General features: G+C 43.2%; 1 protein-coding gene across 1 annotated transcript in view; it reads right to left on the reverse strand.

Annotated features, from left to right (window-relative positions):
- The window catches only part of LOC139364569 (parvalbumin-7-like), a 41,688-nt gene extending 17,340 nt beyond the window's left edge, over nucleotides 1–24,348 (reverse strand). The window contains exon 1 of the mRNA XM_071101406.1: nucleotides 24,235–24,348. The gene's annotated coding sequence lies outside the window, so the exon portion shown is untranslated. The remainder of the gene's footprint in view (nucleotides 1–24,234) is intronic.
- Between the last annotated feature and the right edge of the window lie 151 nt (nucleotides 24,349–24,499).

Consider the following 24,499-nt stretch of genomic DNA (forward strand, 5'->3'; position numbering starts at 1 on the left):
AACCACAACATGAATTAGCTAATAGCAATTACTATTTGTAATTCATCACATCACAGGTGAGCTCAACATTGATCGTAATGACTAAGTAAAACACTTTCTAGAAATCAAAAGTATTCCGACGATGGGTAGTTTGTGCGCTCCGCCATGTTTGTTTTTTCACGTCAACCAAAGATAATAAGAGAAGATGAGTTTGATCTGTTTGCTATTTGAAATCTTTTTAGAGAGTATTAAAAACAATGTTCTCCCTCCTACAATGAGTCAGGGATTAATAACACTGATACCACTGATACCTAAACCCCAAAAAGAAGTGCTGCTCATCGATAACTGGCGTCCAATTTGTCTTCTTAATAATGACTATAAGATATTAGCCTCACTACTTGCAAAAATAATTAAAGAAGTCCTGGATGCAATCATTGATGAAACACAGTCTGGCTTCATGAGGAACAGACATATTTCTAACAATGTCAGACTAGTATTAGACGTACTTGACTACTCAGACCTAATAACTGAGGATAGCTTCATATTATTTTTAGATTTTTATAAAGCATTTGACACAGTAGAGCATCAGTTTCTCTTCCAATCCCTTGAGAGACTTGGCTTTGGGGATTTTTTCTGTAAGGCTACTAAGACTCTCTATGCAAATGGTAACAGCTCTATCAAATTGAAATATGGCACCTCACCTAGATTTGAGTTAAAGAGAGGAATTAGGCAAGGTTGTCCTATCTCTCCGTACCTGTTTTTATTAATCACCCAACTTCTTGCAAATTCTTTAAATAATAGTCCTGTACAAGGTATCTCCATAGCTGGTAAAGAAATTATTATAAGCCAGCTGGCTGACGATACTACACTTTTTCTGAAAGACGCTAACCAAATTCCCATATCGATCAATGTGATACAATTCTTTTCCAAAGCGTCTGGTCTATATCTTAACATTAAGAAATGTGAACTCATGGCTGTCAAAGATTGTGTGACACCTTCATATTATGGTATTCCAGTAAAAGAAGAACTTACATATTTAGGCATAACCATTACAAAGGATCAGAAGTCTAGAGGCTTACTAAATTTTAACCCTCTTATTAAAAAAACCCAGAAGAAACTAAATCAATGGCTACAGAGGGACCTATCTTTAAAAGGTAGAGTCCTAATAACCAAGGCTGAAGGTATCTCTAGACTAACATATGGTGCGCTATCTTTATATCTTGACCGTAAAATAAGCAAGGAGATAGACCAGATGCTTTTCAACTTTCTTTGGAGAAACCGTACCCATTACATTAGGAAAACTGTTGTAATGAACACTTATGAGAATGGAGGACTGAATTTTCTGGATTTTACTACTTTAAATAATACTTTTAAGATCAATTGGATAAAACAATTTCTAAGAAGACTCACTTCTATCTGGAATTTTATTCCTCATCATGTCTTCTCTACTTTTGGTGGCCTTAACTTCATGTTGTTTTGCAATTATAATATTGACAAAGTTCCAGTGAAACTTTCTGCTTTTCATCGGCAGGTTTTCTTGTCATGGTCCTTAATTTATAAACACAATTTTTCTCCACACAGATATTATATATGGAATAATCGGGATATATTGTATAAAAATACTTCTCTGTTTTTAGAATATTGGTTCCGAAATAATATCCTATTGGTGAGCCAACTGGTAAATGCAGAGGGTCTTTTACTCAGTTATAAAGAATTCTTATCACTTTACAACGTCCCTGTAACACCTAAAGATTTTGCAATTGTTTTAGATGCCATTCCCTCAGGTGTTGCTATGTTATTCAGGAACCTGTCAAGACCTGACCCTCAGAGCCTACCTTCTGTTGACCCTGTTGACTCATCAGTAGGAAAGATTTGTTTCTCTTTTGGTCCATTCAACAACAGAGCGATACGAACCTTGTTTCAGCAGGATGTTGAACCTTATGTCATGCCTTATTGGAATGGATTTATTGAGAATATCTGTTGGAAAAAAGTTTGGATGTTGCCACACACATACCTACTTGTTAACAAAATTAAGGAAGTTTCCTTTAAAATTATTCATAAATATAATCCTGCCAACCACTATATGAAGAAGTTTAAGGAAAACATCAACTCAAATTGCTCCTTTTGTAATGACCACCCAGGAACAGTTGTGCATCTTTTTTGGCATTGTATGCATGTAAGAAAACTGTGGCAAGACATCAGTAGGTTTATAATTGAACACATTTATGAAGATTTTACACTATTGTGGAGAGATGTACTGTTTGGATTCTTTACATACAATAGAAATAAGCGGAATCATTTTTATGTAATTAATTTCATTATTTTTTGGGACAAATTTCATACACACAAATGTAAATTTACAAACAGAAAACCACATTTTCGTACCCTACAAAAAGAAATTGAACTGTATTTTAAGACGGTTAAATGCTCTACTAACAAAAAAGCTGTTAGAATTGTAAGTATATGCATGTCCCTTAAGGTCCTTGTGTAATTGTAATGGGATATTGTACCCCCTAGCTCGATTGTCTATTGTTTGTAATCTATGTCTGCTTGTGTTCCCTCATGTGCTTTATGTATTGATTTGAAATTAATAAAAAATAAAATAAAAAATAAAAAAAAGAGTTTGATCTGTTTGCAGTATGCATGTTGAAGGGTGTGTGTCGTCTACGATCATTCACTTCCCTTCATTCACTTCCGGAAGTTTATGCGGAAGTTTATGCGAAAGATGAGTGAACCATTCCTTCCCCCCATTTTAACATCTTTGGTCTAATAGAATTCATTATACAGTATAATGTCAACCAGACCAGAAATCTTGCTTGTTTGTAGGTGACCAAATACTTATTTTCCACCATAATTGTAAAATAAATCCATTAAAAATCCTACAATGTGATTTTCTGGATTTTTCTTTCTCATTTTGTCTGTCATAGTTGAAGTGTACCTATAATGAAATTTACAGGCCTCTCTCATCTTTTTAAGTGGGAGAACTTGCACAATTGGTGGCTGACTAAATACTTTTTTGCCCCACTGTATTTGCCATAGCTAAAGCAACTTGAATTGTCCTAATGGTCCTCTCTTAGTACATAAATGTTTTACTGGTCAAGCCACAACTGAGCGACCCAAATAAAACCTTTTGGTCATACTCAACTTCAACCTATAATTCAGTTTGTTTTTCATAGCTTTTTTAGGTTGTGCCATTGTATTTCATGGTATGGTGTTGTATATTCCTTGCAGGCTTTAATGGGGTGATTTTGACCATATACAGTGCATTCGGAAACTATTCTGAACTTTTAACTTTTTCCACATTAAATGTTTTTTTTTTTTTACTTCAACAATCTACACACAGTACCCCATAATGACAAAGAGAAAAAAATGGTTTTTAGAACATTTTAGAAATGTATAAATTTACACATTTACTTAAGTATTCGAACCCTTTACTCAGTACTTTGGCAGCAATTCGTGGGTATGAAGATACACGCTTGACACACCTTTATTTGAGGAGTTTCTTCCATTCTTCTCTGCAGATCCTCTCAAGCTCTGTCAGGCTGGTTGGGGATCGTCGCTGCACAGCTATTTTCAAGTCTCCGGAGATGTTCGATTGGGTTCAAGTCCGGGCACTGGCTGGGCCACTCAAAGACATTCAAGGACTTGCCCCGAAGCCACTCCTGTGTTGTCTTGGCTGTGTGCTTAGGGTCACTGTCCTGTTGGAAGGTGAACCTTCGCCCCAGTCTGAGGGCCTGAGTGCTCTGGAGCAGGTTTTCATCAAGAATCTCTCTGTACTTTGCTCCGTTCATCTTTCCCTCGATCCTGACTAGTCTCCTAGTCCCTGCCGCTGAAAAACATCCCCATAGCATGATGCTGCCACCACCATGCTTCAACGTAGGGATGGTGCCAGGTTACCTCCAGACGTGACGCTTGGCATTCAGGCCAAAGAGCTCAATCTTGGTTTCAACAGACCAGATAATCTTGTTTCTCATGGTCTGAGAGTCTTTAGGTGCCTTTTGGCAAACTCCAGGCGGGCTGTCATGTGCCTTTTACTGAGGAGTGGCTTCCGCCTTGCCACTCTACCATAAAGGCCTGATTGGTAGAGTGCTGCAGAGATGGTTGTCTTTCTGGAAGTTTCTCCCATCTCCATAAAGGAACTCTGGAGCTCTGTCAGAGTGACCATCATGTTCTTGGTCACCTCCCTGACCAAGGCCTTCCCCCCGATTGCTCAGTTTGGCCAGGTGGTCAACTCTAGGAAGAGTCTTGGTGATTTCAAACTTCTTCCATTTAAGAATGATGGAGGCCACTGTGTTCTTGGGGACCTTCAATGCGGAATACATTTTTTGGTACCCTTCCCCAGATCTGTGCCTCGACACAATCCTGTCTCGGAGCTCTACGGACAATTCCTTCGACCACATGGCTTGGTTTTTGCTCTGACATACAATGTCAACTGTTGGACCTTAAATAGACAGGTGTGTACCTTTCCAAATCATGTCCAATCAATTGAATTTACCACATGTGGACTCCAATCAAGTTGTAGAAACATCTCAAAGATGATCAATGGAAACAGGATGCACCTGAGCTCAATGTCAAGTCTCATAGCATAGGGTCTGAATACTTATGTAATTAAGTTATGTTTATTTTTTATTAATTTGCAAGAATTTCAAAAAACCTGTTTTCACTTTGTCATTATGAGGTATTGTGTGTAGATTGATGAGGACAGTTTTTTATTTAATAAATTTTAGAACAAGGCTGTAAAGTACATTTTGGGGGGGAAAAGTCGGAATAATTCCCAAACGTGCTGTATATGGTTAAAATATTTGGTATCTCTCCAACGTTCTCTTTCACACACTCTCCCTTTCTCACAACCTCCATCTCACTCTCTTTTGTTCTTTCTCTATGCCAACTTCTTATGTTCTTAAACTATGCGTACTATTACTCGTTCTTTGTTCTCGGAATAACAGATTAAACATGCACGACATACGCGCACACACACACACACACACACACACACACACACACACACACACACACACACACACACACACACACACACACACACACACTCTCTCTCTTTTTGGAAGTCGAGAACATTGACATTGTCCCAGGAGAGTAACAGATACTATTCAGCCAAATCGGCCAAAAGGTCGAGCTATTGATCAAGCTTTAAACACACTCACACCCTCTCGTGCTTTTCAGAGCCTGACGGTCAGAGGAAGGACTAGGGTTTGATATTACGCCCATACTGTCAGCAGCTAGCGAGTAAGGACCCGATAGTGCTCGCTCTTAGATTATCGTGCCACTATAGGCTATTTATTGTGCCTGCCGTGTATATCTCTCTCTGTGCCTGTCCATTGTGTTTTCTTCTGCTATCTCTCTGCCTGCACAGAGAGATGGAGGCATAGAGAAGACACATTTCTGTTCACATTATAGGCCTGCCTGTATAATGAGGAGGGTTCATGACCCTGTTGGTTCCCCTCGCGTCAGTAGTCCCTGAGTCGATGTAGGATGAGGATCACTGTTGTGTTAAGATGTAGGGTGGGTCCACGTCGCCTAGGGATGAAAGGAGAGGAGCTGAGAGAAGAGGAAAAGTGTAGTGTAGGGTCGGTAGGTTAATTCCAGGGTTGGGGTCAATTCCATATCAATTACAGTCAATTCCAAAAAGTGAACCAAACTCCAATTCAAATTCAAATGTTTCCTAATTGAAAAGCATTGAAGATAATTTAAATTTCATTGTACTTCCTGAATTGACTGGAAATTAAACGGAATTCACCCCATCCCTGGTTAATACTGACGCATAATAAATAACTGAGTCGTAAACTCTATCATGACTCTTTCCACACAATTACAGGTTGGTGAAAGGAGAAGAGTTGTCTAGGAGGTTATACTAACTGTTCAAAAGGCAAGCCAGTGGAGGGACAACAATGCATTTGAAGGAGCCTACTTTTTAAAGAAATCACGCTAGAGCAGAGAGCCACGAGAGCTCAGTTCAGTTACTCACATACTATGTTGCCTGTTTCTCCAGAGGCACTTAGATGCCCACACTTTCACACGAGCTGTCTCTCTCTCATATCCTTCCACTGGCTCGCTCTCCCTCTCTTTTTTTTCATGTCTTCCACTATTTCTCTCTATATATCTTAGTCTCACACATATGGGCAGAGGGGTTTGAATGTGAACATAAAGAGGGGACTAGTTCATCTGTAGCCAGGCTTTGCTAGAAGCTCTTCTACTAGTGAAAGACACACATGATAAAGACTATCCGACTGAGGGAAAAATAAGCATAATTGTGTTGGGTTGTAAGGACATTTGATGCAGCTAAACTTTTTAACCAGTACTTTCTCTTTGTCTCGTTCCTCTTATAGAGCATAGGCAGTGGGTAAGTGGACAGAACATAGACAAGGAACACTTGGCATTGATAAATGGCATTTGTTCTCAGCCTCATTGCTCGTGCACAACCTTGGCTATTTGCATTTCGAAACGCCCCTAATTAAACAAGGTAATCCCAAGGAACTGACCAGGGATCAGAACAATGACAATATTTTGAAGTTGGCCACTGTTGTTACCATTCTGCTACCAACCTCTATTTACTGTTGCCGTGACCATAATGGAATCTGCTCAGAATGCCAGCATTGGTTTTGAACCTGAAGTGGCCCTGCCAATAAACCACCTGAACTAAAATTGTATTTGACAAGATGAGAGGGGGTAGAGAGAGGGGCGGAAGGGGGTGGAGGCTTGGAGACAGACAGGGGGCATAATTAGGAGAGGCGTGTGAGGCTTGTAAGGTGGCAGCGCCCCGGAGGGAGGAATGGAAGTGAGGGAGGCCTCAGAGGAGAGGAGCTGATAAGCTAAACTGCTTCAGTAACGGACGGCCCAGTTAATGCTGCTCTGAGCAGAGATAGATACAGTGTGATTGAGGTGCCATGCTGCTGGCACGGCTGAGTTTTCTCCTCATTGCTCTGCTCCTCCACATACAACCAGAGCCAAATAAAATGCAAGAGTGCCACCTCCTCTTCTTTCCTCTCTTCTCCTCTCCTCCTCTGCCCCCTGTATTTCTGTCAATTGTACAACTGGAGTGGAAATCTGAGGAGCTGAGTAGTATTCTACAATACATTACAGACAGGAGGCACCTCCTTTCCCCTCTGCTCCTTCTCCAAATAGTTATTGGTTTGTTGTATGCAACTCTCCTGTCCTTGGTTCCCTCTCTCTGATTTATGTGACACATTTCCTCTCTCTCTTTAGCATTGTTTATTTATTGCTCTTTATCTAATTGTCAAATGTCTTCTCAGGAGTTTCTCTTGAGCCTCTTGAAACAGCAGAGATTAAGATATTAAAAAATGATGTGACTGTCTGCCAGCCATGTTGGCAATCAATTCTCTCTCTCACTCTACTCTCTCTCTCGCTCTCTCTGTATCTCTCACTCAATCCATTATCATGACTGTATCATTTGGCTCCTGCCCCCTCTGTTCCAGGTGGGTTAGATATAGAACCAGATGTACCTTGGCAGGGAGCCGCTGGCTTTACATTAAATAACATCAGGGTCGTATTCATTATTGCACTTCGTTTTGCAACTAAACAACGAGCGTTCCTTATAAACTCAGGCAGTCCCTCCCCATTTCCAACTGTTTTCTTCAGTTTGGTATCTAGTGAATATGACCCTGGTTTTTATGTTACATTGTCTCTGCTTTAGCTGTGTTTTTCTTTACTGGCCTCGTCATCCCCCTCTTGGTGTCCTCTCTTGGTGGTAGCCAGTCAGTCGGGTGACAAATGTGAATTCCTCGTGAACAGTTCCAGGTTTCCTGACAAGTCATGACTAGATACATTATTTCCGAATGCTCCCTCTCTCCGGTATCTCGTCTCTTTCCTTTGAAATTGAGAACTTCATATTTTCTATTAATAACCCCTGTTTTATGATGGTCATACCATGGCTCAATTAGCTAATTGATTTGGAATTGTAGGACCCCTATCAGTATATACAGTACCAGTCAAAAGTTTGGACACACCTACTCATTCAAGGGTTGTTCTTTACTTTTACTATTTTCTACATTGTACAATAATAGTGAAGACATCAACACTATGAAAAAACACATATGGAATTATGTAGTAACAAACAAAAAAATATATGTTATATTTTAGATTCTTCAAAGTAGCCACCCTTTGCCTTGATGACAGCTTTGCACACTGTTGGAATTCTCTTAACCAGCTTCACCTGGAATGCTTTTCCAACAGTCTTGAAGGAGTTCCCACATATGCTGAGCACTTGTTGGCTACCTTTCCTTCCCTCTGCAGTCCAACTCATCCCAAACCATCTCAATTGGGTTGAGGTGAGGTGATTGTGGAGGCCAGGTCATCTGATGCAGCACTCCATCACCCTCCTTCTTGGTCAAATAGCCCTTAGACAGCCTGGAGGTGTGTTGGGGTATTGTCCTTTTGAAAAACAAATGGGATGACGTATTGCTGCAGAATGCTGTGGTAGCCATGCTGGTTAACTGTTCCTTGAATTCTAAATAAATCACAGACAGTGTCACTAGCAAAGAACCCCCACACCATCACACCTCCTCCTCAATGCTTCACAGTGGGAACCACACGTGCAGAGATCATTCGTTCATCTGTGAAGCAATGAGGAGGAGGTGTGACGGTGCTTTGCTAGTGACACTCTCCCAAAGACACGTCGGTTGGAACCGAAAATCTCAAATTTGGACTCATCAGGACAAAGGACAGATTTCCACCAGTCTAATGTCCATTGCTAGTGTTCCTTGGCCCAAGCAAGTCTCTTCTTATTGGTGTCCTTTAGTAGGGGTTTCTTTGCAGCAATTCAACCATGAAGGCCTGATTCACGCAGTGTCCTCTGAACAGTTGATGTTGACATGTGTCTGTTACTTGAACTCTGTGAAGCATTTATTTGGGCTGCAATTTCTGAGGCTGGTAACTCTAATGAACGTATCCTCTGCAGCAGAAGTAACTCTGGGTCTTCCTTTCCTGTGGAGCCAGTTTCATCATAGCGCTTGATGGATTTTGCGACTGCACTTCAAGAAACTTTGAAAGTTCTTGAAATGTTCCGCATTGACTGACCTTCATGTCTTAAAGTAATGATGGACTGTCTTTTCGCTTTGCTTATTTGAGCTGTTCTTGCCATAATATGGACTTGGTCTTTTACCAAATAGGGCTATCTTCTGTATACCACCCCTACCTGATTGACTCAAATGCATTAAGAAGGAAATAAATTCCACAAATTAACTTTTAACAAGGCACACCTGTTAATTGAAATGCATTCCAGGTGACTGGAGCTGGTTGAGAGAATGCCAACAGTGTGCAAAGCTGCCATGAAGGCAAAGGTTGGCTACTTTGAAGAATCTAAAAAATAAAAAAAAACTACATGATTCCATGTTTAATGTCATAGTTTTGATGTCTACACTATTATTCTACAATGCAAAAAATAGTAAAAATGAAGTAAAACCCTTGAATGAGTAGGTGTATAAACCTTTGACTGGTACTGTAAATAAATTGGCCTTTACTGCTATAGCCCATAGAAATGCATTGAATAACATTGGATAAATGGCAAAACAGACTGTCGAAAAATAAATCATAAGGTTCTGAAGTGCCTTAGAAGTTGGCACATTGGCGGCACTGACTTCAGACGAGTCCCATGGGGCTTGTGGGTGTCATTGAACAAAACGTAGAACACCACCGTGTATTAGTTGGTAAGGCCAAACAGTTCTGACGCTGCAGACATTTTCGTGAGAGGATCGATTTTTGGGACGTCTCCTGGTCTGACAAACAGAGCCGTAGCTCTGCCACTTTCCACCGTAGATGTGGAAGGCTGACATCGGTGGATGTGGTGGATTGAGACGCAGCCCATACAAAAAAAAAAAAGATATCTCTCGCTTAAACAGACAGGTGTTGGTGGGGATGTTTTTTATTATGTTAATTACACCATTTTATTTTAAGAGCCAGTATTTCCGATAACACTCAGACCATTCCATCACTGTCATGCAGTGCTTGACTTGGATAGGTTTCGGTATTAATTCTGGATGCCAGTATTGTTTATATTTTGGTGCTCCTGTTATGTTATTCCACTGCTATTTGATTTGATTTGGTGGGTCTTGAGATGGGACGTTTGATTTGCCTTTATTGGTAATGACATCATGACATGTGATCCCTATAAACATACATAATCTGGGATTATGGGTAAAAAGTTTAAACGATAAGGTCTTTCCAGTTTACGGTAATTCCCTGGCAGTGAAGGATTTATGACAGTCAGTAGTGCTCTTCCTCTCTCCATCCTCACTTCACCCCACTATCTCTCTTCCTCTCTCATCCCTCCATCTCTCGTACATCCTCCCTCCATCTCTCTTGCTTCCTCCCTCCGTCTCCCTCCATCCCTCCCTTCATCCTTTCATCTCTCTTTGCTGCTTGGGCATGTTTTTCCTCCTCCTGGATGACTGACTGATAGCTTGGGGGCGTGCCAATGCAGAGTAGTAGTATTAGTGGGTGAAGGAGTAGGTAGGCAACGCAGCACACTGCTGACTGACCTGTTGCTGCCTTGTGGTCTCAGAGCCTAATATATGAGACAAACCTCATATCAGCAGCGGGGCAGGAGTACTCTGAACAACTCTGAACTCAGCATCCATTCACCACATGGGAACAACTCCCAATAATTTTTTTTGATACCATTCCATTTTTTTCTCCATTCCAACCATTACAATGAGCCTATCCTCCCATTTATTTGTCCACCAGCTTCCTATGGTTCAAATTGCCCCCCCCCCCCCCCCCACAAATATTCTAAGATTGTTTGATTGAGTCTCGAGTGCCAGATGGGCAGGGATGGGACATTCTCTTTTGGTATTTAACTCTTGTACCTTTATGTACAGTCTGAATATGACTGCATTCCACAAGTCAATGCGTGTTTGTCTATGTGTATGAAGAGGATTCCTGTTTCCTTTAGTATAATGTGAGTGGCAGCCAGGCCTGTCCAGGATGAGTCTGATGGGTTTTGATGGCCGCTGAGGCTTGAGTCCACACAGCCCTGTGTGCGGAGTAGAGGAGGATAGAGGATCCTGGGGGGAGGGGTGAGAGAGAAAGAGAGAGAATGAGACTATGGGGAGGGGCTGGATATCAGGGTCCTGTGTATCACTTAGCCAACTAGCATGGTGCTGAGGCTGAGGCTTCATACATCCGCAGAACACTGCCTGTCCATCCATCACACACGCCTTTATCTTCCTTTATTTTCTTGTCTTTTATCCCTCGCTACTCTGGCTCCTCTCCTTTGTGTCTGGTTTGCGTTTTCCTTTTCTTATCTGTTTCTTTCTTCCTCTCTTTCTTACTTTCTTTCTTCCTCGCGTACCCTCCAGCACCTCCCTTTTGACGGTCCTCCTTCTTCCCATTTTCTCCCGCTCTTTTATTCTCTGTTTCTCTCGCCTTTCTCCTCCTCCTCTCAGCTTGTTGTCTGCATCAGGACGGTCTACCCCTCTCTATTGTGCTGGATCCTTTCTTTTTCTTCCTGGGACAGATTCACTTCTATTCCCCATTCTCCTCATGCCTTCGGCTTACGGTACCAAAAAACTAAAGCGCAACACAATTTATATTCTGCACTAGTCTTTATATTCTGCACTAGTCTTTGATGGGGGGGGGGGGGGGGGGACAAGGGTGTAGAAGAGTGATGAAGAAGGGGGGAGACAAGGTTTAAAATCCCAGTCATAGGTAGGCGGCTTAAAATCCTTGAACATGCAGTTTGGGCTTTACATTGTCAGCACATTCTCTGTTTGTCTGCGATTTAACCCATGGTCCTGCAGGCTGCAAACACAAAAGCCCCAAGCCCTATAATTATGCTGTTATCGCAATAACTCGTAATTCATTCTTTTGCTTGTACGACTCTCAAAATCGGGATGACGGGATTATCGATAAAGAAGTAATACATTACATAAGTGGCCTATCCGTCAGAACTTTGACATGACATCACGTTACTTAACTATGCTTTGTTGTGTGTGGTTGTTTGCATCAGACTAAATATAAACCAGATATTGAGTGTGTGTTCATGTATTTGCATTAGCTCTTGATGTGTTTCCTGGTGCAGTGTGGGTGACTGGGTGGGTGACCACCATCCACGCATAACTGCACATTCCTCTGCTCATGTTTTTACTGAGTGTGTGAGTGAGTCAGGGTGTGTGTGCATGTGTATGTATTTCAATGTAGATTGTCGGAGCGTGTATATTCAGAGAGAGAGAGGCTAAAGCCCCTGTCCCATTGGCAGTGGCTTGCCTTGTCAGCAGTATTGGCAGCAGAAACTCTGCCGCCTGACAACTCCTCTTGTCTTGCAGAAGTGTATGCGTGTGTGCTCTCGGCTACATAAACCCTCCATTGACCTTGCATTATAATAGCCAGTCCAGCACTGGGCTTCCACTCCTCCTCTACTGCTCTCCTCTTCTCTTACTCTGACACAATCTTCACACTCTGCTGGTGGGAGCCGGGGCGGAGCCCCGGGGCAAGCTGAGTTGACTGTGTCCAGCCAGCGCCCACAGCTCCACATAAAAAAGAGGGAGGGAGGAGGAGGAGGAGGAGGAGAGAGATGGAGAGGAAAGAGGGGGGGGGGGGGGGGGGGGGGAGAAGGAGAGGAAAGAGGGAGAAGGGGGATGCACACATTCATAGTCCTACAAAGGAACGATATGTGCAGTTATTCATAAAGATAGAAAAGATGGTGCACTACTTCCCTGGTCAGCAGTAGTACACTATCTAGAGAATAGGGTGCCATTTTGAATGCAATCATAATGTCAGTGTGAGTAAGGGGCTTGCAGTATAGCCAACGCTAAACGTCTCTGTTTGTCGCGTATTACACTGATGACCTTCATTCACTTGAATGTCATTCTCTATTTGGGAGTGTTAGGTTGAAGCCCCATCAGTGAATGGGCTTTGGACATTATACTATAGTACTGTAGATTCTCACTCACTCACTCTCACTCTCTCTCTCTCACACACACACACACACACACACACACACACACACACACACACACACACACACACACACACACACACACACACACACACACACACACACACACACACACACACACACACACACACACACACACACACACACACACACACACACACGTGTGAGAGTCTACAGTACTACAGTATAATGTCCAAAGCCCATTCACTGATAAGGCTTCAACCTAACAATCCCAAATAGAGAATGACATTCAAGTGAATGAAGGTCATCAGTGTAATACGCGACAAACAGAGACGTTTAGCGTTGGCTATACTGCAAGCCCCTTACTCACACTGACATAACGATTGCATCCAAAATGGCACCATATTCTCTAGATAGTGCACTATTTCCCTGGTCAGAAGTACAGATGAGGTTGCATGTTTCCTGCATTCAGATGATCTCTATGATCAGGGGCCAGTCCAAAATGCTCCCAGCTCCCATCTAAAATAGGGTGACCAGACCCCGTTTTTGGTGACCTGTCCCCGGCTGGAGCTGTCCCCGGAAATGTCCCAGTTTTTAACTGTGCGTTAAAAACAGACTGCAAAGTGAAATAATATTTTACATGGCAAGAAAGATCGGGCAGCAGAGCCTACCGGTTGACATCTCAATCGCATTGTACTTGTTTTGTCCAGCAGAGGGGGCTGCTCACTATATCAGCTTCACTCACTCTTCTTCTTCTACTAACTACTTGCTCGTGCTAGTTTTAGTGAAAACCGCCATGGAAAACTCGGCCAGAAGCTAGCAAGTGTCAAGTGAATCCACAACATCACCACAAACGTCTTTTCAGGCCAGGTAAGTTACAATTGTTTGAGATACTAGCTAATGATGTTATAATGTCACAATTTATTATATACATAGAGGATCTGCTTTATAAGGGTTTAAATAGGTTATGCTAGCTAACATTAGCTATGTCGACTAAGTTATCTAGCTAGGTTAGCTAGCTACTTTCATGGTAGCTAGGTTAAAAAACGTTCACATGTAAACATGCAGTGGACGGGCTATTTTGAAAAAATTATTACATTAAATTAATGCACAATTAATTCTAAGAATATTTATTTGTAGGTTACCATTTGAATGATTTGGCATTATAATAAGTAGTGTGAAAATATATTTTGACATTTTCATGGATAACGTTAGCATAATGTTTTCTGTTAGAGTGGAGAGGACGAAGACTGAATAGGAAGAAGAGTGAAAGAGATAGAGGAGGAAAGGTAAAGATATGACTACAGAGACTGCATATGTATTATTCTAAACAATGTTTTTGAGATAAAATACAAAAATGAGGCAAGCAATGGGAATCTGTTAACCAAAGTATTTTATCTAATAGTGTACTATTTATTATTAAAGATTGGAGAGGAAGGAGAAGGGAAAATGAAGGGAGTAAAAAGAGTGACGCGAGGAGAGTGTGGAAGAGTGAGGTGGAAAGGTAAAGAGAAGGAAAGGAAGAAAGAGCAGGAAGACGAGTGAAGAAAAGAGGAGAAGAAGAAAAATAAGAAAAAGAGTAAGAAGTGTGACACAAGGAGAGTGAAGAAGAGCAGACAGAGGAGGTACAATGACTCTTTCCAAGACACGGAAATGCCATTTTAAGGACAACATGATGAGAGAATTGCCATGTATACGCTCAGGTCAAGACGATAGAACGAACCCTTTGTAAATTCCTCTTTTTCAATTGGCAGCCGGAGAAGAACGGCAGTGGTAGAACATCAACAGACAAAAAAGCATAAAGCCTCTCTGATTGCCCGGTGTTAGTATGCCCTCTGTCACCACATTCTTCAAGAAGGTAGAGCCTTCCCAAGAAGAATATGATTTAGCTGTGCAGGAGGGTGTCTTTTCATGCGACACAATCATAGTTACACATCTATGGACTGCACAGCACAGCCCAACTCACACGAAAGCTTTATGAGCCGAAGTTTACATGTGCTAGGACAAAATGTGAAGCCATAGTGAGTAACGTGTTAGCAACACGGGCAACTACTTTGGTAACACAGGACCTAGACCAGGTTGAATTTGTGTCCCTGTCCATTGATGCGTCCGATCATGGACATGTAAAGCTGCTGCCAATAGTAGTCAGATATTGTAAGATATATGATGGCAACACATCTGTGGAAGCAAAACTGCTTGAGTTTGTTGAATTGAAAGAAGAAACAGCAGAGGAAATTGCAGCTGAGGTCCTGGTGGTCATTCAAAAATGTAACCTGGAAAACAAAGTCGTGGCATTCTCTGCCGACAACACAAATACCAACTTTGGAGGACTGAATAGGCTGGGGAGGGTCAATGTCCATGCCAAAGTTAAAAATGCTCTTCAGCGGAAGTTGATTGGCTTAGGTTGTCCTGACCACATTATTCATAACACGGTCAGAACAGCTTTGGATATGATGCCCCTTGATGTTGAGTACCTGCTCACAAAGATATTTGGATATTTTCACCGTCAGAGTAGAAAGGCTGAAGAGCTTTTGTGAGACCAGGAGTACCATAACATTTTAGGACACAGCAATGTTCGCTGGCTGTCCATGCTCCCTGCTCCAGAAAGAGTGATGAAAATGTATGTGCCATTGAAATCCTGTTTTCTTTCTGAAGACAAATGCCCTGTTGTCCTGCGAACAATGTTCGAAGCTCCACTGACTGAACTTTGGCTGGCCCTTGTCCATGGAAACCTGACCGTATTCAGTGACACGATCAAGATTCTTGAAGGCCAGGACCGCTGGGCTGTGGAGTCAGATGCAATTCTGAGAAACGTTGAGGCAAAATTGACTGCAAGACGTGATGACAACTTCATTCCAGTTTTGGTCAGAGGACTTCTGAGAGAGCTAGAGGGAAATGGAGCCATGTCTAAAGAGGGCTTCCTCAAAACATCACAATCAGTCTTCACTACGGCTGTGAACTACTTGCAAGCATGGGGAAAGCACACAGATAATCTAAAAGATTTACATGGTCTCCTTTTCAAAAGGCAACCTCAGCGTGAAGAGATCTAGAAGGCAGCAGCCACACTGCAGAAGAAATGCCCCAATGTGACCATCAATGAGGATGCATTGTGTGACGAGGTTACTGGCCTGCAAGAGTTCCTAAAGGGGGGATCGCTTGAAGAATGGAAAACATCTGAGACACCGCTTAGTCAGAGATGGAGCACGGTGGAGACACCGCTTAGTCAGAGATGGAGCACGGTGGAGACACCGCGTAGTCAGAGATGGAGCACGGTGGAGACACCGCGTAGTCAGAGATGGAGCACGGTGGAGACACCGCTTAGTCAGAGATGGAGCACGGTGGAGACACCGCTTAGTCAGAGATGGAGCACGGTGGAGACACCGCTTAGTCAGAGATGGAGCACGGTGGAGACACCGCTTAGTCAGAGATGGAGCACGGTGGAGACACCGCTTAGTCAGAGATGGAGCACGGTGGAGACACCGCTTAGTCAGAGATGGAGCACGGTGGAGACACTGCTTAGTCAGAGATGGAGCACGGTGGAGACACCGCTCAGTCAGAGATGGAGCACGGTGGAGACACCGCTCAGTCAGAGATGGAGCACGGTGGAGACACCGCTTAGTCAGAGATGGAGCACGGTGGAGACACCGCTTAGTCAGAGATGGAGCACGGTGGAGACACCGCTTAGTCAGAGATGGAGCACGGTGGAGACACCGCTTAGTCAGAGATGGAGCACGGTGGAGACACCGCTTAGTCAGAGATGGAGCACGGTGGAGACACCGCTTAGTCAGAGATGGAGCACGGTGGAGACACCGCTTAGTCAGAGATGGAGCACGGTGGAGACACTGCTTAGTCAGAGATGGAGCACGGTGATTACCCACTTCAAAGAGAACGACATCCCACACACTAACCTGGCTAGATTAGCGTCTGTTGTCATGTGCTTACCTGGAGGTAATACACCAGTCGAGAGAGTGTTCTCCCAAATGAATGATATACTGTATGGACAGCAGAAAGAAATAGGTACACTGTTCCTACCATCAAGGCCACGCTTATTGTGAAGACAAACTTCAACCTCCCCTGCCAGGAGTTCACGGAGAAGCTGGCCAAAGACAGAGCAATCCAGAAGAAAATACATTCTTCTGAGAAATACACAGATTAGGTTGGTATAAGTATATTATGTAGTTACCAATCACATCATCGTCTTATTTCCTTATTATGTTGTTAAGTATTTCACATATACTATTGTGTGTTTTTTCAATATTGCTCATGTTCTCTTCTACTCTTATTCTACCCAGACTACCAGGACCACTGAATGACTGTTCAGATCTGACAGTTCTGTCTTGTCTATAGTGTTTCTGTAGTATAGTTGTTTTCTCTATCACAGTGGGCCCGTTAGACTAAATACATGAAACCGGAATTGGCCCCCTTCTTTATTTCATAGACAACATTGGATATTTTAATGATATATTAACCACCGAACTGGAAATGTCCCCGGTTTTCATTTCAGAAATCTGGTCACCTTCATCTAAAATATAGTAGCAGGCCGGCAAAGCAATGGGAGAGGAGTGGAGGAAACTTCTATTTTCAGCAGTATATAGGACAGCTGATATTCCACAGCAGATGTGGAATATGATGTGTATTGGTCACAACGACCGCTATTCCAAGTCATGCTTATCTCTTGTATCACGCGGATAATGCAATGATATCTGGTCATCGTAGTCATTGCTAGCAACATACTAGAATACGTTGGAACGGAATAGAATTGAGTTTAGTAACTCCTGCACTTTGCCCACTAAATTGGCCATTCTGGGCATATATTCTCTATGCAGGGAGTAGAGAACAGTAGTTCTAAGATTGAACTGTTCAGCCAGGGACCAGGCAGCAGTCTTCTGTAAGGGGCTAATTATGTAGCCGGTAAGTGGCAGGTTCATGAGAAACCTCAGGAGGAGATGGAGCAGAAGTTTGAGCCCCCATATAGGGAATGCAGCAGTATCTCCATCTACTCATCCACTTGCCTGTGAAACAGTGCCCCCTGTCTCACTTAGATGAACTGTGGTGCAGAGGGATGCTGTTTTAAGGTCACAGAGTAGGAGTACACCTTTACAAACGATGTTGGGTAAGAAGCGTAGTTTGTTGTGCTGTGTGTGTGTGTGTGTGTGTGTGTGTGTGTGTGTGTGTGTGTGTGTGTGTGTGTGTGTGTGTGTGTGTGTGTGTGTGTGTGCGTGCGCGTGTGTGTGTGTGTGTGCATCTGTGTCTATATATCATCCACATCCACTGACTCTCCCAAAAGAGTAAGGACTTTAAGTCACACCGCATCAAAATAGGTCACAATGTTACATTATCATCCCATTCATTTAACCAAAAACTCCCTCTCTCAGTGACCCATAAAAATAAATCTCAATCCTCTTTCGTCTCCCTTGCCTCTTCCCAGATGACTTCCATCCATCCCAGCACACTAATGATCTCATTTAGGAGTTTGTGGATGTTTTAATTGCTAGGCCTGACTCCTGCAGCGCTGCGGTGACCTCTGTGTCACTACTAAAGTTAGATTCGCTCTCAGCGACCTCTGTTGCTCGGGCGGTTTAAAAATACGTTGGCCTTAAAACAATACATGGCCAAATCTCTAAAATAGATCGACTGAACTTTGGCACAAAGTGGGAAGTGTTCCCTTTTCACACCTTCATTTGGATAGGGAGAGCGCTGGTGATATAGAGAAAGAAAGAAAATGTGAGCAAGTAAAATAGTGAGGAAGAGAGAGAGAGAGTAAAATAAGATGCAAGAAAGTGAGTGTATTGAAGGTGTGGTGGCAATTAAATCAGCACCTGGATATTCAACAACAGAAAAATGCCTCATCCATCAAAACAATACAACAATTTTCCCCTCCACACGTTAATATGCTTACTGCACGATAACACAGGTAGTTTGTAAAACTAGAATGTCTGAAATCATATAATCTAGAGGCAAATGTAGATGGTACAACAGCTGAAGTTCCAGCACCATGCACCATTAGCACTAGCATGGGTGCCAGTCTGTTTCTGCTCTCTTGCCAACTCCTTATGGAATGCCAATGGAGTAGGGAAAAGCACAAACAGATCTGGGACCAGGCTACATTACACCACAGCCATAATTCTCTATTAGCAGGTGGTTCAAAGTTATGGCTCCCTTCCAGCTTCTGGCTTCCAACTTCCAGTCCTGTAATGCCACTTGTTCAAACGTGCTTTCATCTGATCAGTAACACACACGTACACACACACACATACGCGCACACACACACACACACACACACACACACACACACACACACACACACACACACACACACACACACACACACACACACACACACACACACACACACACACACACACACAGTCTTGTATTACTAACCTTGTGGGGGACACACAATTCAGTCCCAGTCAACATCCTTTCTCTAACCCCTAACCATGAACATAACCCTAACGACAGGGGCAACAGGAAGCCTAGTGGTTAAAAAGTTGGGCCAGTAATCGAAAAGTTGCTGGATCGACTCCCCGAGCTGACAAGGTCAAAATCTGTCATTCTTCCCCTGAGCAACTCAGTTAATCCACTGTTCCTCGGGCTGTGGATGTTGATTAAGGCAGAACCTCTCTGTTTCAGAGGGGTTGGGTTAAATGTGGAAGACACAGTTCAGTTGAAGGCGTTCAGTTGTACAATTGACTAGGTATCCCCCTTAACCCCAAAGCATTATGAGTTGGAGGATGATGGGAGGTCCAAGTGGATTTTGTTGGCCAAAGTTCAAGAGATGAATGCAGGTAACCTGACCGTGGGACTTTATGTAGTTGGAGATGGTCTTCTGCTGTTCTGCTGGGCAATGGAAAAACTAAATGTCCTCCTCTGGAACGGTGTGTAACATCTCACTATGTGTGCATCTAGGTGAAGGGGTTTATAAGTGAGTGTTTGTGCGTGCGCATGTGCGCGCATGCGCGAACGAGTGGTGGTTGATGCAAGAGTGTGTCTCATAATAATGTGTGTCTCACAATAATGAGTTGATATGAGTGTCAAACTACAATGGGATCAATCCCCATGATACTGACAGGCAGGCAGCAGCCTCTGAGTTTCCCACTCCTCACAGCAGTGGACCATCCTCCTCAGTGAATTTCATTTTTTTTGTTTTAAATAAAACATTTTAAAAGTTTTCCTTTTCAGATCAAACTCTACTAAATATATTCACGTCACCAAATAATTTATTAAAACACACTGTTTAGCAATGAAGGTCTACAGTAGCCTCAACAGTACTCTGCAGGGTAGCATCATGATGTAGCCGGAGGACAGCTAGCTTCAGTCCTCCTCTGGGTACATTGAATTCAATACAAAACTTAGGAGGCTCATGGTTCTCATGCCCTTCCATAGACTTACACAGTAATTATGACAACTTCCGGAGGACGTTCTCCAGCCTATCAGAGCTCCTGCAGCATGAACTGACGTTGTCCACCCAATCAAATGATCAGAGAATGAATCTAGTACTGAAAGCATAAGCTACAGCTAGCTAGCACTGCAGTGCATAAAATGTGGTGAGTAGTTGACTAAAAGAAAGCGAAAGACAATAGTTGAACAATTTTGAACAAATTAATTTCTTCCAAAATGTAGGACAAGCAAGAGAGAGATTGAGAGATTTCATATATTTTTTAAACATTTAGTTTCACTTACTGAGCTAATAAATGCAGCTAGCTAGTTTAGACGACTCAAACACCCTGCTCAAAGAGAGGGATGCTATGTTAGCTAGCTGGCTATGAATTTCCAACACAACACGGGAACTCTTCCAAGTCAAGGTGAGCTTTTTGTTTTACTAATTTATTGTTCTAAACTGCTTACTGAGTGTACACTGTAATTTTACTGCATGATTGTAGCGGGTTTACTGACACATTAGTTCTATTAGCTATGTTGACTATGACGTTACTTTAGCTAATATGGTGACAGCATTGTAGGCTGTGTGTAGCGGTTATGATATGGTTTGGCTTGGAAAGTTTTTTTTGTCTGGCCACATACAGCAGAAGTCCACAAACTAAGGGGAAAGGTGAGAAGAGAAGAGGAGAGTGTATAGAGGAATAGAGAATACAATGTGGCTGCTATGAAAGTGAACTGTGTTTACGATTGATCAGGGGTGTATTCATTCAGCTGATTCTGTTAGCAAACGTTTGCAAATGTTGGACTAATGATTACACCCTAGATCAGCTAGATGCAGGCAAGAGTGTGCAAGGCAGTATTGAATGTGTCACTTTCTGTTGGCTAATGATGGCTAATTGCAGGTAACCTTTTAAGTGGGGGAAGATACATATTTTCATCACATCTCTGTTACACTCTTAGAAAAAAGGTTCTATCTAGAACTTAAAAGGGTTCTTCACCTGTCCCCATAGGAGAACCCTTTGAAGAACCCTTTCCACAGAGGATTCTACATGGATCTTAAAAGGGTTCTACCTGGAACCAAAAAGGGTTCTCATATGGGGACAGCCAAAGAACCCTTTTGGAATCCTTTTTTCTAAGAGTGTGTGTGTGTACACGTGTGTGTGTGTGTGTGTGTGTGTGTGTGTGTGTGTGTGTGTGTGTGTGTGTGTGTGTGTGTGTGTGTGTGTGTGTGTGTGTGTGTGTGTGTGTGCGTGCGTGTGCGTGTGCGCGTGTGCGTGTGCGTGTGAGGTAGTTTTTGAATTGCCAGTGATGCCTTTCGGACTGTAGAATGCAGCTGTGCTTTAGTTTTCTACAGCTCAGTTTAAAAGACTGCCCACATAAAAATTCAAACATGCACTCTGGATCCGTCCGCACACAATTAGCTGGTCCTATCTAACATCGAACAACCTCTCACCTACACAATCCCACACAAACAAATACTCTTCTTCCAAGTAATCATGACATTTTCCTATTCTTCCACCCACTGGCACACAGCTAGCTACCCACTCACTCAAACTCACTCAAACATACGTGCACTGCACACACAGAAATTTCACCCACACACGTCTATGTGGAATTGTAGAAAATATATACAGTAGATAATAAGTATAACTGTAGTTTGATGTCTGTGGGGCTGCTACACTGGTACTGGTACACTGGTACTAGCTGGCTAGATTGATCATCTCTGTTGGATTGGTACTCTAATCCCATCCATGTTCCATGGTCATTAATCTGCCCGTGCCCGAGTCAGGGATTGGGGATGAAATATGCTTCATTAACTGCGGTGCTACATCGCTCTGTAGAGGCCTGCTCTGGTGTGATCTGGTTTGGTTGCAGGCAAACACACACAATAACATGCTTGTACTACTCCACTATTATAGACAGGGTTTGTGGAGAGACACCTCAAGAAGAAGGAGGACGAAAGTTACTCTATCACACACTGCAGCAGCAAACCAAACCAGAGGCAGAACCCTTGAACACATAGCTACCGCCAAGTGGAAGGTGTACCACACAAGAACTCAGTTACCTGCACTGACACATCCCTTAAATCTCCCCACAGCCCACCCTTCCACCACGCTCCTGTGCACATCCCCATCACTCCTGTGCTGTACTGGGTATCCCAGTCGATCCCAGCTGCAAAAAATACGACGGTATATTTCACAAGGCTGTATTTCACACTCCAAAATCAGTGAATTCCTAGAAAATCCTGATGTGATATAGTCTAGAGTCATGCATCACACCCCTCACATTCACTTCTAATGAAAGAGGAGTGATGGGGTGTGAGATACTCTATGTAGTGAAAAGGAGATGGGCACCGATGTCAATTCAACATCTATTCCAGGTCTTTTTTGTGAATGGGATTTTACGGCTTTCTGCAGCCGCACAGTTGATACTCATGACGTTCTCTCTGTCCCCTCATCCCTCTCTCTTTCAATCCCTATCTCTCTCTCTCTCTCTTCATTTCTGCAATTCTGCCTGCATCAACCTGTTCTCTCTTTCAATGTTCTCAGACAGTTTCCTCAAGACACACCATTTCAATCTACACATCTCTTTCTATATTCCTCTGCTCACAAGTAACAGTGCACTGCATTACCGCCTCTCCTTCTCTTTCTCGTTACGTCTCGCTCTCTTTCTCCTCTCTCTCTACTTCTGTCCCTCACTTCATCGCTATCCCCCCCTCTCTCTACTCCTTTTATTCTGGATGCCCAACCCTCCTCTTTTTCTCCTGCCAACTCATTATTCCCCTCATTCCCTCCATATGTCAGTTTATGCTTTCTCTCTTCACTCTCGCATGCTCTCTTTCTCCCTCTCCTCTCTGTCCCATTAACTCCCTTGTGGTTGCTGAAGTTCTCCCCATCCCTCTATCCCTCTCTCTCCATCCCTCTCTCTCCCCCATATATACTTCAGGCTGCCCGTACTTTGCCGCACCAACGACAGTTTCCCAGAAATATAACGTCACTCTTACAGGCTGCTGTTTGCATGCCAGGAGTGCAGCTCTGTTTCTACAGATGTTATCAAAGGGGAGCAATCTGGAGTGAGAGATGAGGCAATCAGGGAGTATGGGAGAAGGGGAAAGGAAGGGTAGGGAGGCGGGCTGGAGGGAAGTGTCCCAAAGTCTGTCGTAAAGTCACACTGATCGTCTCTGTATCTAAAGCCTGCATTATGACAAGTATACCCACCCGCACAGCCAACATCACTGATTATTTCCATTTGGACCCCCCTCCCCACATTGCATCTCGTATTAAAGCGTACACTCCAACTCAATTCAGCTTTCTCTCTCTCTCTCTGTTAGCCTGCATGGTGTGTGCTGCTGGAGCAGCCGCTCAAGCACAGCATTAGCACCAGACCCACAGAAGAGCTATCTAATAGATGTTCTATACCCCTCCTCGCACCCCCTCCTCCCTTCCCATTTCCCTCCTTCCCTCTCACCCTCTCTCAATCTCTTTCTCTAAATACAGTGCACACACACATTAAAAATCAAACATACACCATTTCGGGGACCAATCAGAGTTCAGGTCTTATTTGTGAATGGGATTTTACGGAGAGGCAGAGCTGCCGCTGCTTTATGCTTTCTGTAGCCTCACAGCTGATACACCAACATTTTCCTGATATTTTCTCTATCCATCTCCATCCCTCTCTCCCTTTTTGCAATTCTGCCCGCTGCATGCATCAATCTCTTTCTCTATTCTCAGACAGTTTCTTCAAGACACACCATTTCAAACTAAATCTCTTTCTATATTCCTCTCTTCTCACAAGTCACAGTGCACTGCATTACCGTCTCTCCTCTCCACTCCTCTCTCCCTCTTCTTTTTCCACTTCATCTCTTCTCATTTCGGATTCTCCCCACTCCCTCTCTCTTCCTTTCCCTCGTCCTGTCTGCCTCCAGCATCAGTGATAGTTGAGGGAAGCAGAGCCCCTCTCTCCTGTCCTCTTCCCCTATTTCTTACCTTTGTGAGAGTCTGTGTCCCGGTTGGTGCTAGGGCTTCAGGGGGATCGTCGGACGGGCAGAGGGACAGACGGACGGACCAGGAGCCTGGGAACCTTCTGTGAGCCAAAGAAAGGAGGAGAGAAAAAAAAGAGAGACAGAGAGAGAAATAAAGAAAGGTAGAAAGAGAAAGAGAGCGGGCAGTGCTGCTGAAGAGGGAGAGAGAGCGCTGAGTGGCTAGAGGTGAGATGAAGGGGAGAGAGAGAGGGAGGGAAAGATAAATGGAG

Source organism: Oncorhynchus clarkii, chromosome 13, assembly GCF_045791955.1.
Source record: "Oncorhynchus clarkii lewisi isolate Uvic-CL-2024 chromosome 13, UVic_Ocla_1.0, whole genome shotgun sequence".
In the NCBI taxonomy this organism is placed as follows: Eukaryota; Metazoa; Chordata; class Actinopteri; order Salmoniformes; family Salmonidae; genus Oncorhynchus; species Oncorhynchus clarkii.